The sequence below is a fragment of the Oncorhynchus masou genome, chromosome 5, assembly GCF_036934945.1.
Source record: "Oncorhynchus masou masou isolate Uvic2021 chromosome 5, UVic_Omas_1.1, whole genome shotgun sequence".
Taxonomy (NCBI): Eukaryota; Metazoa; Chordata; class Actinopteri; order Salmoniformes; family Salmonidae; genus Oncorhynchus; species Oncorhynchus masou.
Genome location: NC_088216.1, coordinates 73,985,257 through 74,003,971, shown reverse-complemented (window position 1 = coordinate 74,003,971; position 18,715 = coordinate 73,985,257). Strand labels below are relative to the sequence as shown.

The following is an 18,715-nucleotide window of genomic DNA, read 5'->3' as shown; positions in this document are numbered from 1 at the left end:
TGTAGCAGTGTTATTTCCTGATAGTTTCTGTTTGAAAATACAATCCACACAGGACCTTCTAATCATCAGGTTTGCATGAGCGGGAGAATTGGCTTTCCATTGTGACATTGCCATGCTGTAAATTGGTTAATAGACCAATAATGAAGAGAGTTTCAAAGTCCCTGCAAATAACAGCTAGTTTTCTGTGTACCCCTACCCACCCAGACCAATCCCAAACAGTCCTAGCAAAATTATTCTTGAAAAATATTTATTTGCTAAAAATAAATGTTTTCCCATTTAACGTATATCTATTACATTGAGGTACTTAATTGTTACCCAGAAATGGTTTCGTATTGATATAAAAATGGGCCTTTAATTGAATGTGTAATTTGGCCTATTAAACAAAAAAACTATGTTTCTTGTGAGAATTTACAAAAAAATGTAATACACTACTGAAAACACTACCAAGATTATAATTTAGTTCAACTACCACCAACTGCAAAATACAGTAGAGCTATTTGTAGTTCACTACTTCCAAACTGACGACACAGGACATTGATCCAATGGAATATAAGTATTGATCAACATCAGGTAGACCACAACACAGCCACAGGTTAATCAGTATTAATGATGCACCAAGTCACAGATACGAATCACGTCAAGACAACCAGAGATGATTCATACACTGTCAGAAGGGAGTCACAAGTAGATTGAGAGAAAAATCAGGAATAAGAACATGTTCCTCTCATGGCTGCCTCCAAATTAAATGACTGCCTGCTACCATATTCAAAATACATGATAAAAACATGGCGACAATTGCAAATGTGTTGTTTTCTGTGACTATGTCAAACAAGCCTATTCAATAGCAACAGCTGGTTGGTCGACGTTAAACCACACTGAATCACTGAATGACTTGGGAGAGGATTGACCTCAACCTCTCTGGGGCAGACAGTGTTAAATTACTGGAAGGTTATTGATCTGCAAAGTGTACATTTGGAGTTGGGGATGAGTGTGCTTAAAAAGGGGGAAAGCAGCTAAGCACAATGACTGCAGGCTCTTCAGCAAACAGTTCATTTGGCCGGCTAAAAATCTATACCTCCTCCAAAAAGATGAAAAAGGGGGGAAGGTTACACCACTATACATCCTTCTACAGCACATAATTGGAAAAAGACTACAAGCATTCAATAAGACTAACAGTAAACACAGTTGATTAATGGGTCATGGCATTGTATTGATTAAAAATTATGGCACTCAACAGTATCATGATTAATGAAGACCATAGATCTTAATAAGATAATACTTATCTTGAAAAGTGATATGCTTTCTGTGTTTGAAGATCTGAAATCTCTTCCAATGTAATTAGGAGTCTAAGGATAGCACGTTCATTAGGTCACCAGCACCAATCAGCTCCCCATCCCCCAAGCCAAACACTGCCTCCACTGTCTGCCCCTACTCCTCCCCAGCCTGCTCCCCAACTCAATATTGAAACCAGTAAACAAAAAATATTCTCTCCAGTCTTTAAATGAAGATAAACAAGGGCAAAAAGACCCAATTAGCTGCCTTTGAGGATGTGGGCTTGGTGGAGAGAGGACGTTACCTTCAAACCATTCACCATGGTTGGTTCCTCAAAGAGCTGCTCAATGCATCCTATAGTCTAAAAGGGGTGAAGGCTATACATAGCATAACACTATTAATTCATGACTTTACACTAGACGGTCTCCAATGAGCCCTCAGAAAGTGCCGAGGTGGCAGAACAGAGCAGGGATAGCCATTATGATCTGGAACAGTGACGCTTCAATGATGATAGCTGGCGGAGTTCTAGAATGCTGTGCTCTGCATTCTACTCAAAATGAGCCCAGAGCCTTCAGGATCCTTTTTGACAGTGGGGTCTCCCTCTGGGGTCTCTGCTGCTGATGGGCCTGTCTCTCCTCATTCACCAGCCCAACAGGGAGGAACCGGTCGGCCAAAAATATAATCGCTGTGGCGCAGCAAAGCACTGGAGCTTAGCTGACAATATTTACTGACCAGATAGTATTTTTCTGTCTGAACCAACCTCTTTGATTGAGTGGGTTGCTGCTATCCTTATATGCAACATCCCAAGGCACTCAGCTTGTATGCTTTAATGTAAAGGATGTGGTGTTAACATGTTGGTTGAGGAAAGCCATTTAGGAAAAAAAATGTACCACACCGATACATTTGCACTCATTCATAAAAACCTTAAACCAAACTGAAATATGGAGGAAAGAACATTTAGTCACATGTCGTTTACAGACTCCGGCTTCTGGATTCCACTAATGGAACAAATCAAAGCATCAGACGGAAATTACCTCTCTCATCACCCAATCTACCGTCCAGTGATAGTGACAGAGAGACACGGCTCTTTAAATCAGCCATCTCCCCTCTTTCCAGCAGCAGCAAGAAGCTGAAGAAACACAGGCCAATGTATCAGGCACTCTGTGGGGGGAAACTATTTTGATGTTATTTGCTGCTCATACTGAGGAAAACAAATCCCCCTTGGTTCCTGTCTGAGCTGAGCGTAGAGAGATCTTCCTGGCTGAGCGAGGTAATGGAAGTCCCCCTTAGCATGCACCGCTAGTACTAGCACTCCCTGTGTTGGCTCGCAGTCTCAGCCCCACTTCACAGCCTCATAGCTCACAGACAGGTAGACGTGACTACACTGATAATGCTGAAAAACACAAGAACATCTGAGAACACTGTTTTGACTCGTCCTCTTTGTGGTACGCATAAGTAGACACAGGTCAAATGTTACAACAGAGAGACTCTGATTGTTGATGTTCTTGTTCTCTGAATTCATAGGGTGGAATGTTAATTGAATTAACATCAGCCATAACTAATTTAACCCATTTGAGTTGCTTAGCCTTGATGCTCACTTGCTTGCATGTGTTCCGGAATATGCTAACCACCCACTAGGCACAGACGTCAATTCAACGTCTATTCCATGTTGGTTCAATGTAATTTCATTGAAATGGAATGGAAAGAACCTTGATTCAACCAGTGTGTGCCCAGTGGGCAGGCACTAAAATGTAGTAAATTGAGTAAGGGTTCCAAACCTTATAATCACTTAAAATGCATTATCTGAACAATAGCGACAATTTAAATAGTTCATTTAAGTTACTTCCTACCACCTTCCTCCTACCGGGGCCATGTGGGCCCTGAGAGAGTGAATTGAAAAGATGTTTACTGTTTTGGACTGTGGAGCCCACTGGAAAGGAGGAGTATATTTGGTCCAAACGGTGCTGAACTGTGAGGGTTATCTATATGGGGGGAACAGTGGTGCTACTGTTCAGAAGCACAATCGGAATGAAAGCTTTTCGAGGGCCAGCAAACCATGTCCATTTTCACTGGAAGGAATGCAGACTATTCTCTAATGAATGGGGAAGAGATTGTCCGAGTGCCCTTCATACACTGGCATAAAGAGATAGGATAATGCAGGGGGTTAATGGGTGACCTGGCACACTTAGAGCTCTACTCAAGCTCTACTCACGCCACAGGTGGTTGGGGTGAGCGGGGTGGGGTGAGCAGAGATTGTTGTTTCACTCTCAGAGGCAAACAGAGGGAGGGTAACTAAGGGAGCCTCTGTGAGTCAGTAATGACATTAGGTTCGGACCAGCAGGGGGGAACCTGACTGTGGTCCATACCCCCCAATCTCTCTCTGCCTCCAGTGCTAGTGGGCAACTCCAACAGGAAAGTATTTAAACATGCTCCAAACATCTCAACTGCAGGTGAGTTAACCCAGGGGTGGGGACATGGGGGCCATACAAGTGTGTTCAGCAAGAAGGTGAGGGCCCCCTAGGCATAAAGCATTTGTGGACAGGTTTGTTGTGTGAGAACATATGGGCCAGAGCCACAGGCACCTCGCACTCTGATAGTTTCATCACATGTTCCTAGTGGCACAGGTTGCCAATGGAAACGGGCTCAGCTGCAGCCAATAGTAGCAAGGAATTACTGAGGTGTAAAATAATTTATAAAGAGGAAGCCTTATTTACTTAGGCTATAGAAGGGAAGAGTTAAATGCTAAGTGCCTGAGGGAATTGATAGGTCCCCAAGGCTGAGGTTGTCAATCATACCTGGTTTCTGGTGATAAACCAGAGCTCACCCTCTGTAGACCCTGTCATTTTATTGAGCAACATGCTCTCCCAATTACCATGAGCCCCAGTCTGGCACCTTTAACCCCCTGCATTGATTACTGTGTGCACAGGTTGAGGAGATTCTGGAGCAGAGGCAATAACTGTCAAATGGTGACGAGAGCTGCAGGCAGATCCTCCATATAAAGCCTCTTGTCTCAGGCACATTATGTTCGTTCGCACAATATTTTGAGTTTAATTCATTCATGAGAAAAGTTATTGTGTGTATGATGCTGAATAGATAAAAAGCTCCCTATTCAGACAATAATGGGTCAGACAGTATGATTGCTTGCGCCTGTAGAATACGGTTTCATCTGAAAACAAAAGACAATTTAAGATGACGGCATAGGATACAATAATAGGCACACATGTAGACATGCTTGCACGACAGTCTCTCTCTCCCTCTTCAGAGTGTGCTATTAAACACATCGGAATGACATTAACGAATTTGAGCTGTGAAATATCAGTTCCATGGAGTGTTGTCATTTGCGAGTAGACGACATAATGCTTACAAAGCTGCGGCTGCATCCCAATTAGCTATATTTTAGCGTTTCAAGTAACTCAAGCAACAGAAGGCCTACCTGCCGCTTGCACCGGAAAAATGATACACAGTCTGACTGAGAGAAGCCACAGGAAACTGGCAGGGTCAATGGAATGACAACCAGCGCAGGCTGTCCATCCAATCAGGGGAGAGTCTCACTGCAGAATCCACCATTTGTCCATAAACGTCAAATTTCGAAGGTTAACTTTAGGCATTCATTCCAAATGGTTAAAGGTAAGGGTATAAAAAAATGAAGGTAACTTTTTTTTAAAGGAGTGCCTAGCACTGGGATTGAAATGCGACCCTCAGAACCAGAGCCTGCGGCTTACTGTTGCCCCTAGTGGCGTTTTCAAAATAATCTCCTGACATCCTGCTTACCTGGACGGATGTTGAATTTCGCAGTGGAATCTTGAGCAACCTGGCTGCACTCTCAACAAAGACTGATGGGAACATTTCCTGGCCTGTAGCCCCAGATATCAAAGCAGAATTTATTTTAGATCACCTCTATTGATCTGTTTTTGTTTCAAAACATTGCCTGGAACCTCACAGCCATTTCAAATCCACAAAGCACTTAGATAACACTGGACTGTGTGAGGTCTGTCTATGTGCTGACTGTATTGAAAAATGAAAGTCCATTAAAGAATAGTGGATTTGGAATTAAATTTGTTCTCTCAAGTCCCTAAACCAAACCAAGATTCCTCTATGTGCATGTTGGTATCATTGTTTCCATGGCATTACTATTCTATTGTTTTATTTCGTACCCTCCCCTTCAGGAGATTTCATTCTTAGGTTTTGCATACTGAGGAATCCTTCAGAACCCCCAAGCTCAATCACTGAGAGAGAAATATGGCACAGATGCTACTTAGAGATGGTTTACTTGAAAATAAGATAGGAAAACCTAAGGGCACGTGTAAATGCTAAATATAAGGGCAACAGACAACAGAACTCAAAGCATTATGGTCTGTTTACTCTTATCATTCTCCAAAAAGGAATATCACAATTGTGTTTTCAGAGTACTTTGAATATTTTGTTCCCAATATATCCAAGCTCTTTCCCCAAATAACAAGCACACAACAGCCTAAATACCAATCTAGTGTATGCTAATTTGATACGCAAATGATAATGAGAGCTAAATGTTGATGGAACTGCCTTGCATGACTCCAGTAGAGTCAGTCTGTTGCAACATTCAGGGAAACCTGCAGTGTACTGATTAACTAATGCAATTAAAGACAATTTACCACAGAGATTGCCCCTTCCTTCATGCTCTTTTGTTTGTCAATTTGTAATTTACACGGCACATTTGAACGGCAAATGTAGATTTGGACTAAAGCATATGCTCAATTCCTCTGGGAGGGAAGTGTCAATAATAAGACATGATGAAGACATTATCAGTTGAAGAGTCTTAAACAATAGCAACAGGCAGAATACCGATATCCGATATTTTCCTTGCCCAAAAAAACAGATACCGATAACCGATATTTAAAATTTTAGCGGTCTTTAAATCTTTCTAGTACAGTTAAATAGTTAACACACACACATGGACGCAGCGGTCTAAGGCACTGCATCTTAGTGCAAGAGGCATCACGAAAGACCCTGGTTCAAATCCAGGCTGTATCACATCCGGCCGTGATTGGGAGGGCGGTGCAAAATTGGCCCAGCGTCGTCCAGGTTTGGCCGGAGTAGGCTGTCATTGTAAATAAGAATTTGTTCTTAACTGACTTGCCTTGTTAAATAAAGGTTACACACACACACACACACACACTGACCAAAATGTTATTTTGTTGGCATTTACATATGTCCCCATTACCAGTAAAACATAATCAAAACTTATTTCTTTCACTTATTGCTGTGCTGTTTCATTGTTCATTTGTTCAGTCGTTTCATTCTCAACCAGGATTTCTATGGAATGCCGTTTGGTTCTTTGTGTGTCAAAAAAGATACACGTCAAATAACACTATTTGATGTGTCAAATAAGCTTGTTGACCAATCAGGACCCGAATATGACTGCACATCAAATAATAATTTAACACGTTCATAATTTTTTTATGGAGTTATTACACATCAATTACACTATCACTCGTATTTCATATGTCACAACAATTCAACGATACATATGCTATGATGCTGGTAAAGGCACCTACAGTGCGGTTATAAAAAAATCTAGCTAGCTCATGGATGCAAACCATGTTCTTCCCCCAATACATAGCAAAACGACATAATCTGTTTCAGTAGCCATAGCTAGCTGACTATATAGCTAGGTGTCATCATCTAAAATAACCCTAATTTATAAGACAGTTCTTATTTGATTAATGGTGGTAGGACCCATCTATGTGAAGCTAGCCACAATAAGGATTAGCCACAATAGTGGACTTTGCGGTTAGCCTCGAAAATAAAAGTATTAATTGACAGTGATGCAAATTAATACAAATTGTAGAATTATGTCAAAATTGAATAGATCATTCTAAACGAGGTTGGAATGTTGTGATATAAAATCAACAAAAGACAATAATTTGTTAACTTCACAAAAACCTGTTGAAATCACACTGGCTGTATTATACTTTAGAATTGCATTGGGGGCAAACTTATTTCACTGTACAGGCTTACATATGGATTGTGGATCAATGACATGGGGTATCAGTCTACTCAGTGACACCAAGAGAACATTAGCATCATAGCTCTTATTGCGGTACTCTTTTTTTTATTTCACCTTTATTTAACCAGGCAAGTCAGTTAAGAACAAATTCTTATTTTCAATGACGGCCTGGGAACAGTGGGTTAACTGCCTGTTCAGGGGCAGAACGACAGAGTTGTACCTTGTCAGCTCGGGGGTTTGAACTCGCAACCTTCCGGTTACTAGCCCAACACTCTAACCACTAGGCTACCCTGCCGCTCTGAAACAACTATGAATTGATGTTACGGTTTTCTAGGTGTGAAGGAGAGTCGGACCAAAATGCAGCATGTAGATTACGATCCATGTTTAATGAACTGAAGAAACACGAATCAAAATACAAACACTACAAAAACAATGAACGTAACGCGAAACAGCCTAATACTGGTGCAAACTAATACACGACAGACATAAGGACACTAAGGACATAAGGACAATCACCCACGAAACACTCAAAGAATATGGCTGCATAAATATGGTTCCCAATCAGAGACAACGATAAACACCTGCCTCTGATTGAGAACCACTTCAGACAGCCATAGACTTATCTAGAACACCCCACTAAGCTACAATCCCAATACAAAACACACCACATACAAAAACTCATGCCACACCCTGGCCTGACCAAATAAATGAAGAAAAACACAAAATACTTAGACCAGGGCGTGACAATTGAGCCACATTTATTGTTAACCTATGTGTATTGAACACTATTCCTGAGGAAAAACAATACTGCGTGGATATTTTAGAGTCTGAGGAGGATGTTGGGAAAAATAGCTTGGGTACTGAGGAGACAGATACTCCATTTCATTGATCCCCAATCCTTAGGTAAAGCTGTACAATGAAATATGAATGTCAATACACACAATAGGCTGAATGGGGAGGTGATTTCACAACTTCCCAGTTCCGCAATACAACCTACAACGCTAATATTTGCGTAAACTCTTCACAGTTGTGTTCTGTGGGTGTCACCGAGTAGACTGATACCACATCTCATTGCTTCACATTAAAACCTTGTTTAACATTATCTAGTCTAAATATGGAAAAATTCCACCAATTGTAACCTTCTGCATCACTTTCAAATAGACACTTTTATTTTGAAGGCAAATCGCAAATTCCACTATTGTGCCTAATCCTTATTGTGGCTAGCTTCACAACACATAACCCAGTACGGTCGAGCCTCACTCGCCAGATGAAGCTAGCTGGCTGCTTATAATGTTGGCTTTGGGCAACAGGGTTAAGTAGCTGGCTTGCTATTTATTTTCATGAACTGAAGTTCAATTTCAATAGGCGAACAACACCTAGCTAATACTTACTCACAAGTATTCCTAAATCACTGCTAAAAATAATGAAAATGACTGCAGTTTCTACTGGTCAAAGTTGACGTCAAACAAATACTGCTTTATTACCAATGCGTTATTGTAAACACATCGTTACTGGCCGGTGTTTTGCTTGTTGGCAGACTTTTTTGCACAGTTTTGACAGTGCTACTGATAGTAGTGGTGGCACTTGGCTTGCATGTGCAAATTCAGAACACACAACATTCTATAACAGAATTATTTGATGTGTCAAATTAAAGCTTATTTAATACATGTATCTTTTTTGACACACACAGATTCAAACGGCATTCCATAGTATGTCATGAAACTAATACCAGTGACGCCATTACTGTGTAACTACGGCAGGGCAACATCTGAAAAATAGCGCACTTGGTAGTGTGTACCGGTGCTCGACCAGTCGCGAAAGCCATCATCACCCACAACAGAGAACGGTTGATTGTCAAGGGCAATGCATTTCATTATCTTAGCGTTAATGGATTTCACCTTAGAGTTGTCTCGCTGAAATGTTCTCACTCTTTCAAATGACTGCTCAACTTGTTGACTGCTCGATCCACACAGCCGACATTGTGGGCTAAGTTAAGAATGCTGTGTTGCACGTGTAGCGCAAAATTTTACATGGCACCATTACGTCATGTACCTACGTTATATAGGTATGCACGTAAGTTTTGACATTGGTTTTGCACATCGGTGTTAAACGAGACATCGGGCCGATACCAATGTTGGCATTTTTAGCTAATATCGGCCGAGTCCGATATGTTCACCAATATATTGTGCATCCCTAGTTCATACTATCCCATAGATTTGTTATAGACACATGTATTATCCTCACATGGCATCAGTGGTACTTGCCTTGTGCCTTGAAGGGTGGCCACACAGAGAATGGTTTCTATCTACATTGGGGATAATGAGGTAAAGATTGAGAGGAAAGACGCCATGGCATTTCAGTTAGTGGTTTTATCAAGACAGGGCCCCCTAACCCACTGGCAGACAAAACCCCTCAGCCTCATGTAACCAGACACAGCTGCAGCCAGTCCATAGAAAACCACTCCCCAGGCACTAGCAAAATACATAATTCAAATCTGGAAGGTGATAGGTGGCAGGTTCACTCCAATCCAATGTAGTGCCATAAAAATGAATGGTTCCAGCCAAGTTGGAAACATAATGAGGTCAAAGTGTCTCCACTGTTCTGCAGGTGGTCCCACGGTTAGATTAGTAGAAATGGGCAGAAGAGTTACCCCCGAGCTGATAAATGGTGCTGAGTCTCGACCAGTTTGGCAATTTTACTCAACATGTGCCGTGTCTGGGGGCGAGAACATTAAGAAGTAGACTATTGCTGTGTTCTGGGTGTCTGTATAGTTGATCCCCAGTATGCTGGGTACAGACACAAAGACTTTCAGAACCCCAATAAATACACTGACATTTCTCCAAAAAGCAGTCAATTTGTAGGCATGAAAAATGGCTTTTATAATAAAAAGCTGCATCATAATATTCAGTTGATTGCTAATGAGTCTTAGGGTGTCATCTAGTTGTAAATTGAGCTGGGGAAATCAACTATGAAAAGCAATTCTAATTTCATTATGATAAATTAGAAGCTCTGAAAACACTCATTCGGTTGAAATGAGAAAGTAATTTGTTTCCAGCTGCTAAACACTTCTAACGAACAAAGGATAATAGCACACAGGAATCGACGCACCTTCAAACTGAGAGAAGATTAAGAGTTTACACATGTAATAGCAACCCATCCAACTATTCAGCATGTCCTCCTTGTTTCATTATTCTAATCATGGCTGGTCAGTGTTCTCTGTCATGGGAGAGCCCTGTTTGACTCTAGGTGCGGCTGGGTGCAGCATGTAGCTCCGTCACTAGCTGAGAGTCCTAGCCAGCCAGGAGACAACTCTGCTTACAGCCCCCAGCAATCAGCAGTCAGGTGCAGGACACAGAGATGAGTAATAATAGTAACTTTACTCAACAATAATCTTCCAACAAGAAGAACGAAAATCCAGAATCACATAAACGAGACAACTGACAACAATAAACACGGACAAAACCATGATGGCTCCAGAGGGTTAAATAGGGAAATAATTCAAACGCAATGGGGACCAGGTGTGTAAAATACAGACAAAACAAATGGAAAAAGAAATGTAGATCGGTGGAGGCTAGAAAGCCGGTGACGTCGACCGCCGAACGCTGCCCGAACAAGGAGAGGCACCAACTTCGGCGGAAGTCGTGACAAAATGATTATGTTTTAGTCAAATATTATTTCAGTTTGGGCTTCTTTAGGTCAATTTGCAGTCTATAAATTACTTGTAATTATGTTCTGGGCACCCTGACCATTCACTCAAGAAACAAACGGCCTGTGGCTGCTCTATTACAATAGCACTGCATGTAGTAGATGTTAAACATGAGCCTCATGTATCCTCCTAAATTACACTCCCCATTATCTCTAACCTAGTGGTTTCGAATTACATTTACCCAACAACTGAGAGGGAAGGGAGGGAAACTGTCTGATACCTGCTCTTATCATACCACTTGAGACAATGGCTCTTTTCCTGTCCACATCTGTCCTGTCCTCCTCATCCTGTCAGCCCTTCTACACCACTTCCCTAGGGGGTCCTCCTAACCTTGCCCACACAACACACACAAGAAGACTGTGATCCCCTCTATTCCATGTCTCCTTTATGTCTTTCATCTTTGTTCAGTCTTATATTCATGAGTTATCTGGAATTGAGACTGCAATTGAAATGGGAATAATTTAGCTGACTTTTATTTAGGATAATAACTTCTGGCCTACCAAGTGGTACAGCGGTCTAAGGCACTGCATCACAGTGCTTGAGGCGTCACTACAGATCCTGGTTTGATCCCAGGCTGTGTCCTACCCATAGGACTATGCACAATTGACCCAGCATCGTCCGGGTCAGGGGAGAGTTTGGACAGGGGGACTTTACTTGGCTCATCATGCTCTATCGACTCTTTGTGGCTTTGTCAGTTGAACAGTGTTTCCTCCGATACATTGGTGGTGCTGGCTTCCGGGTTAAGGAGCATGGTCATGTTTCAGAGGATGCATGACTCGACCTTCACCTCCCCCAAGCCTGTTGGGGAGTTGCAGCGATGAGACAAGATCGCAATAGGATATCACGAAATTGGGGAGAAAAAGGGGGTAAAATACAACAACAACAAAAACGTACTCTTTGTGTTAAGGCTGTCAGATTTTGCTATACCGTTGAGGACCTTATTCACTATATATACAAAAGTATGTGGACACCCCTTCAAATTAGTGGATTTGGCTATTTCAGCTACACCCATTGCTGACAGGTGTATAAAATATATAATATACATTACATATTTATACAAAGGTATGTGGACACCCCTTCAAATTAGCGGATTAGGCTATTTGAGCCACACCCGTTGCTAACAGGCATATAAAATCCTTCTAGACCACACAGCCATGCAATCTCCATAAGGACATTGCCCGTTCTAAAGAGACTTTCAATGTGGCACTTTTCCAACAAGTCAGTTTGTCAAATTTCTGCCCTGCTAGAACTTTCCCGGTCAACTGCTGTTAATGTGAAGTGGAAAAGTTTAGGAGCAACAACGGCTCAGCTGCAAAGTGGTAGGCCACATAACCTCACAGAACGGGATTACCGAGTGCTGAAGCTAGTAGTGCGTATAAATCATCTGTCCTTGGTTGCAAACCTCACCACCGAGTTCCAAATTGCCTCCGGAAGCAACGTCAGCGCAAGCCTAAGGTCACAATGCGCAATGCCAATCTTCGGCTGGAGTAGTGTAAAGCGCAGTGGACATGCATTCTCTGTAGTGATGAATCACGCTTCACCATCTGGCAGTCAGATGGACGAACCTGGGTTTGGCAGATGCCAGGAGAACGCTACCTACCCGAATGCATTGTGCCAACTGTAAAGTTTGGTGGAGGAAGTATAATGGTCTGGGGTTGTTTTTCATGGTTTGGGCTAGGCCCTTTAGTTCCAGTGAAGATAAATCACAACGCTACAGCATACAATGACATTCTAGATGATTCTGTACTTCCAACTTTGTGGCAACAGTTTGGGGAAGGCCCTTTCCTGTTTCAGCATGACAATGCCCCCGTGAAAAAAGCAAGGTCCATACAGAAATGGTTCGTTGAGATCGGTGTGGAAGAACTTGACTGGCCTGCACAGATCCCTTACCTCAACCCAATCAAACACCTTTGGGATGAATTGGAACGCAGACTGCGACCCAGTCCTAATCTCCCTCTGGTGGCTGAATGGAAGCAAGTCCCTGCAGTAATGTTCCAACATCTAGTGGAAAGCCTTCCCAGAAGAGTGGAAGCTGTTAAAGTAGCAAAAGGGGGACCAACTGTAACGGCGTTCTTCGTTTGTCGAAAGAAAGTCGGACCGAAATGCAGCGTGTTGGTTACTCATGTTTTTAATGGAACAAATGACGATACACGAAATAACAAAAAACAACAAACGGAACGTGAAAAAACCTATACAGCCTGTCTGGTGAACACTAACACAGAGACAGGAACAATCACCCACGAAATCCAAAGTGAAACCCAGGCTACCTAAATACAGTTCCCAATCAGAGACAACGAGAATCACCTGACTCTGATTGAGAACTGCCTCAGGCAGCCAAACCTATGCAACACACACCCCTAATCAGCCACAATCCCAATAACTAAAAAACCCCACTAAGAAATACAACAAACATAAACCCATGTCTCACCCTGGCCTGACCAACTAATTAACTAAAACACAAAATACTAAGACCAAGGCGTGACACCAACTCCATATTAATGCCCATGATTTTGGAGTGAGATGTACTTTTGGACATTTTTTTTTTTACACTTTTATTAGAATCACTTGTGAAAATTCAAACAACCAAAAAACAAAAGGCACTATGCTGATTGAATATAGGCATGCAGGGGCTCCAGTGGCTTAGTGCGAGATTGTAAACCCTGTTCTTTCAGAAAAGCAATGCACAGTTGGCTCAAACGGCCTCCAGTAAAATCTAATCCTATTGGTTTTGCTTCTCATTCCTATGAAAACATTGCAAGATGAAAAATACTAACATGATTTTGTGGATTTGTTTTTTATATAACTGTACAAATTTGTACCAGAAGTTGCCATTTTCACCATGTACTGAGGCAGAACAAGTGGCACTGAAAGAAGATGAAGAATGATACGCCCAGCCATTGCCTTAAGCCCGGAAGTGTACAGGGGACCTTGCCAGTGAGAGAGACAGCCTCCTATCGCCCTCCCACTGGGTTGTTCTGGGATAGGAACTCCAGAACATGTGTGATAACATTGACCTCGTTGCAGGTTTGTCCTTCAGTATTAACTTTGCAGATTAATTGTCCGTGCAGTGCAGGCTGCCATTGATCATATTCACCAGTGGCCCCAATAATGCAGCGGCCTGTTAAATAAGATATGAAGGTGAATTCTGGTTGATCACAACCTCTTATCATTACATCTTCATCATCCCCCACCCAACCCGTTGCCCCCCAGGGTGAATGGCCAGAACAATTCCCTTGCCGCTATCTCTCCCCAGACTCAATTTTATAGGTATCCTACTAAAAAAAAGATATGCACATTTCCGGAAAAGCAGGCATAGATTGTGGAAAATTATGAATGAATAATTTCATGTAACCACACATATTTCCAGATCATTCAAGACATGCTGCTTCTTCTTCCTGTCACCAGCAGTTTACATGATAGAGGACAGCTTAGGTACTGCTGCAGCAGAGGGAGCAGGAGTCGTCGCTGTAATTGCTTGTACCAACGGAAGCCTGAGTTGAAGTTCAATTACGCCTAGATATTTGCTAGGTTCCACCACACATCTTCCAGCACACTGTCATCCATACCATACAGAGTCTGCTGTCTGGTGTACATCTAGGTGTCACAATGTTTCATATAATCAGTGTTTACAATATCAGCATCTGTTCCTGGGTCAATATAATTGCTCTCTGTCACAGTCCAGAGGCGGTCAGAAAGGCTAATCTGTGTTATGAATCACCAGTGTTTTATAGATTAAGAGATTAAGGGGTATCATATATGGGCAATGAAATCTGTATAGCAATTAATGTCTGCTTCCCGTTGTCAAGCTCATCTGTAATCTCTAACAAGTATCTGTGTAATCTGTATTCCATCAGTCAGCAGGGTGCCTGTAGAGCACAGGTGTCAAACTCATTCCACGGAGGGCCGAGCGTCTGCTGATTTTCACTTCTCCCTTGTACTTGATTGATTAATGAAGGTAACTAATTAGTAAAGAACTCCCCTCACCTGCTTATCTAGGTTTTAATTGAAAGGATAACCAAAAACCACCAGACACTAGGCCCTCTTTCTATCCCTCTCACACACGGAAAACAAGCTTGTGTGCACAAACACAAATACACATGCATACACACACTGCGTCTCTCAGCTTTAAAAGTCATTCTGCCTCAGGAGGCATTGCGTGTTTGTATTAAGGATTGCATGAACATGAAAAAGAAATTCAGTGGACGTAGTTATGGGTGCAGGTGTTTGTTTGTATGACTGAATTAGGGTCTGTGTATGGAAAAGAGAGTAAGTGAATGAAATTGATGTTGTCTGAGTACGTGTCAGTTGGTCACACTGTCTGACAGGTACAGTCCAGATGATAATGTGGATGTATTCACATGCATGAATGAGGGATTGGTCATTCTTGGTCACTTTTTAGAGTCTACTGTGCAGTCCAAACCATGTTGAAAGTCCATGTCAGTAGCCTTACTAGCATTACACAATTCGGTATTTTTCATGCATTTTTGTTACCTTTAAAACAAAATAGGCATGAAATTTGTCTGATCAGAGACTCGTGTTAAGTGGTGAGAGAAGTTTGCCTGACTGACATGGACCTGCAGGTACGTAGTTGGTGGTGGAGCCCTTCCTTGTCCAATTACACTGAACTTCATTCAACCTGTTTGGTGATAAGTATTCAACCAACCTTTTGGTACACAGCACCAATGGCCTGAATACTGAGAAGCTTGGGATGACTCGTGATCACCAAGTGCCATGATAGACTCTCATCCTGGAAATATATGCACTAACTGGTTCAGCATGACATCTCGACAGGATATCACACTTAAGGTGGTATACACTCATTATACATACTGCAGGATAAAAAGGTATAGGCCCATCAATCCACCTTTACCAAAAGGAGTTCAAAATAACTTGTTATTATTTTTCTGTGCTGAGGGACAAGCTGAGCTATGACCAGAAATGGAAGTGTGATCTTCACAAGGTCCATCTAATTGATGTGGCTTGGCAAGAGTTGCTGCACCCAAGCACACGAAGAAAAGGGAATTTAATAATATGATAGGAGAAGCATATAGGCTTTCTAAACAAATAACCCCCAAGAGGCACTTCACTGTGTGCTGTGAAACCACTGACCAAAACACACATCTTTGAAGGTGGCGTATTCCTCCTGAGCTATTTTTTTACTACTTACCTATTTTAATTAGCAAAAGCATATTATGGGAGGAATCGTTGAGGCAAAAACAAAGTGTGCAGTATACTGTACACACTGGTATCTTTAAGACTCACACAAAAACAAATCATCATCACCTGTTCCATCTTGCACAAAATCAATTAAGAAATGTAGAAGCTCCGAAATGCAATAACGTCAATCTGCTGAGAACTTCTAAAGTGACTAATCATACTCATTAAAGAGAAATCACTCATCATTTTGTCACGCCATGTGCTCTCCACAAAAACCCCTTGCCCCATAATCCAAACCAATGCATAAAATGGAGATGAATTTCCTCGAAGGGGAAAAGTCATCAAGAATCTTGGAGGGGCTCTCAGTGGCAGATGATTGCTGTACTCAGAGATGCATCCGGTGTGGGTCTGCCCACTAACATTTGCCTCTTGTTAATCTACCTGATTGTAGTCTAGGTAGTGAATCATTCAAAAAGACAGAAGAACAAATCGAAGATACATAATACATGTATCACTAGCCACTTTAACTATGCCACTTTGTTTACATACTCATCTCATATGTATATAATGTACTCGATACCATCTACTGTATCTTGCCTATGCTGCTCTGCACCATCACTCATTCATATCTTTATGTACATATTCTTTATCCCCTTACACTGTGTATAAGAAATTAGTTTTGGAATTGTTAGTTAGATTACTTGTTGGTTATTACTGCATTGTCGGAACTGGAAGCACAAGCATTTCGCTACACTCGCATTAACATCTGCTAACCATGTGTATGTGACAAATAAAATTTGATTTGATTTGATTTGAAGAGTACACACAGTTGTACAGGTGATTTGCAGTCTTCATTAGCAATTCAAAGGAAGAAACTCAGTTCAGTTCTTGCCATGTTTGCACTTAGGAAGTAATTAAGGCTACTGTGGGCTTGACCACACAACAGTATTTTTCTTGGTCTTTCAGGAGAATATTCAACATGTCAGGAGATGAACCACCAACATCTTGCAATAAAGAAATGTTGAACACCATTTTTCTCTCTGATCTCTAGCCTCCTGAAATGACCAGCAAGCAATTATGACCAGCAAGTAATATCAAAGTACTATCAAAAGTATGTTACAAATAATTTAACTATAAGAAAAGTAAATACAAACTAAACATACCGTTTGCACATATTCTTGCTTATTTATATTACTGTCTGATTATGCCTGGAGGGTAGCCTAAGGGGGTATGAGGGTGGGAATGGGATAGGGGGTTAGTTTCCCCCCCTGCCCCCAATTACAAATTATACTGGTGTCCATAAAGTGTCCTTTAGTTGTGTGGGCTATAATTCTAAATTGTGAAAAGACTTGCAAGACATTACTGTCCGTGATATATGTTGCTATGCAACATAAAGCACTATGCATGCTGTAAGATCAGTGGATATTGTTTTAAGAAATCCATGTAGATGTAACTGAAATCAATGAGATGAAGGCATTTAAGCCAACATTGTTTATCATTACAATTAAACAAACCAGGCAAATAGATGCAAACATCCATTCTAGGCTACAGTGTCATTTGCCTATGAGTCATTTATCTATTCAATCTGACATTTTCTATTTGATTGAGTATGTTGTTCTATAATAGACAATTCACTATAGGTTATTTTGGTTATTATATCTAAGTAGGCTACTTGATGTACCGGTTGTGATAATGTATGCCTGCCTACTTTAGAGCAAAGTATCACAAAATTAAGAACTAATTACAAGACTATGCCTTTACCGGGGAAAAAAATGCAAAGAAACATTTACAAAAGTAAATACACATACCTTTTTAAGAGCAGTTCCTATCGTTCCAGTCGTTTGATGGGGTTGAATTTAGTTTATAGCGGTCTGAGATGCATCGCACTACTGAATCTCAAAACGTGCGCAATTGGTCAGACAGAACTAGAATGACACGAAACGCTTCCTCGAGCGTAGATGCTATCGCCCCCCTTGTGAAAAAGAAGAAAAACTAATAGGTTTTCTTCTACAAAGACGTTCAGAGAAAGGGACCCTATCGCAGTCAATAGCTTTTAGAAATCCATGGCAACCGAGAAAACCCTCCACAACTTCTCAATGTTGTGACCGGGTTAAAAGACCCTCAATGACAGCAGCATTATTCCAGTCACAGAATGGGCACGCAGGTTTTGGGGGGTGGGGGGGGGGGGAGGGGGTGACAGAACCAGGCTGTTAGAATGAAGATTATTGAATGGAAGGAAAATGGAATTGGAATTGTGAATGTAAATCAAACAACATCACAGGATATTATTATTCAAGTGCTAGGCTAAATATGCAACCACATAATAAAAATACAAATATTGAAATTACCATTCACATTATTTGTGTCAGTACATCAACAGCTATTTCCCAGTATAGCCTATGGGAACCTAATGGTCAGATTAGGGAGGGAGACTCGGACCACATATTAGTCTCTGTGTGGACAAGTTGTTTCAGCACTTCAGACAGCAGCAGCAGCATCAGCAGCATCATTAAAGCACTCACTCTGTTTCTGCGCCACTGAACAGCTGTGTGAGGTGGGGGAGGTCAGCTTGCAATCAAATTAGCTTTTCAACC

At 41.5% G+C, this 18,715-nt stretch overlaps 1 protein-coding gene across 5 annotated transcripts in view; it reads right to left on the bottom strand.

Moving 5' to 3' along the window:
- The window catches only part of LOC135540234 (neural cell adhesion molecule L1-like protein), an 89,171-nt gene extending 70,916 nt beyond the window's left edge, over positions 1-18,255 (bottom strand). For all 5 annotated transcript variants that reach the window (XM_064966744.1, XM_064966750.1, XM_064966746.1 and 2 more), the window contains exon 1: positions 17,930-18,255. The gene's annotated coding sequence lies outside the window, so the exon portion shown is untranslated. The remainder of the gene's footprint in view (positions 1-17,929) is intronic.
- Positions 18,256-18,715: the final 460 nt, after the last annotated feature.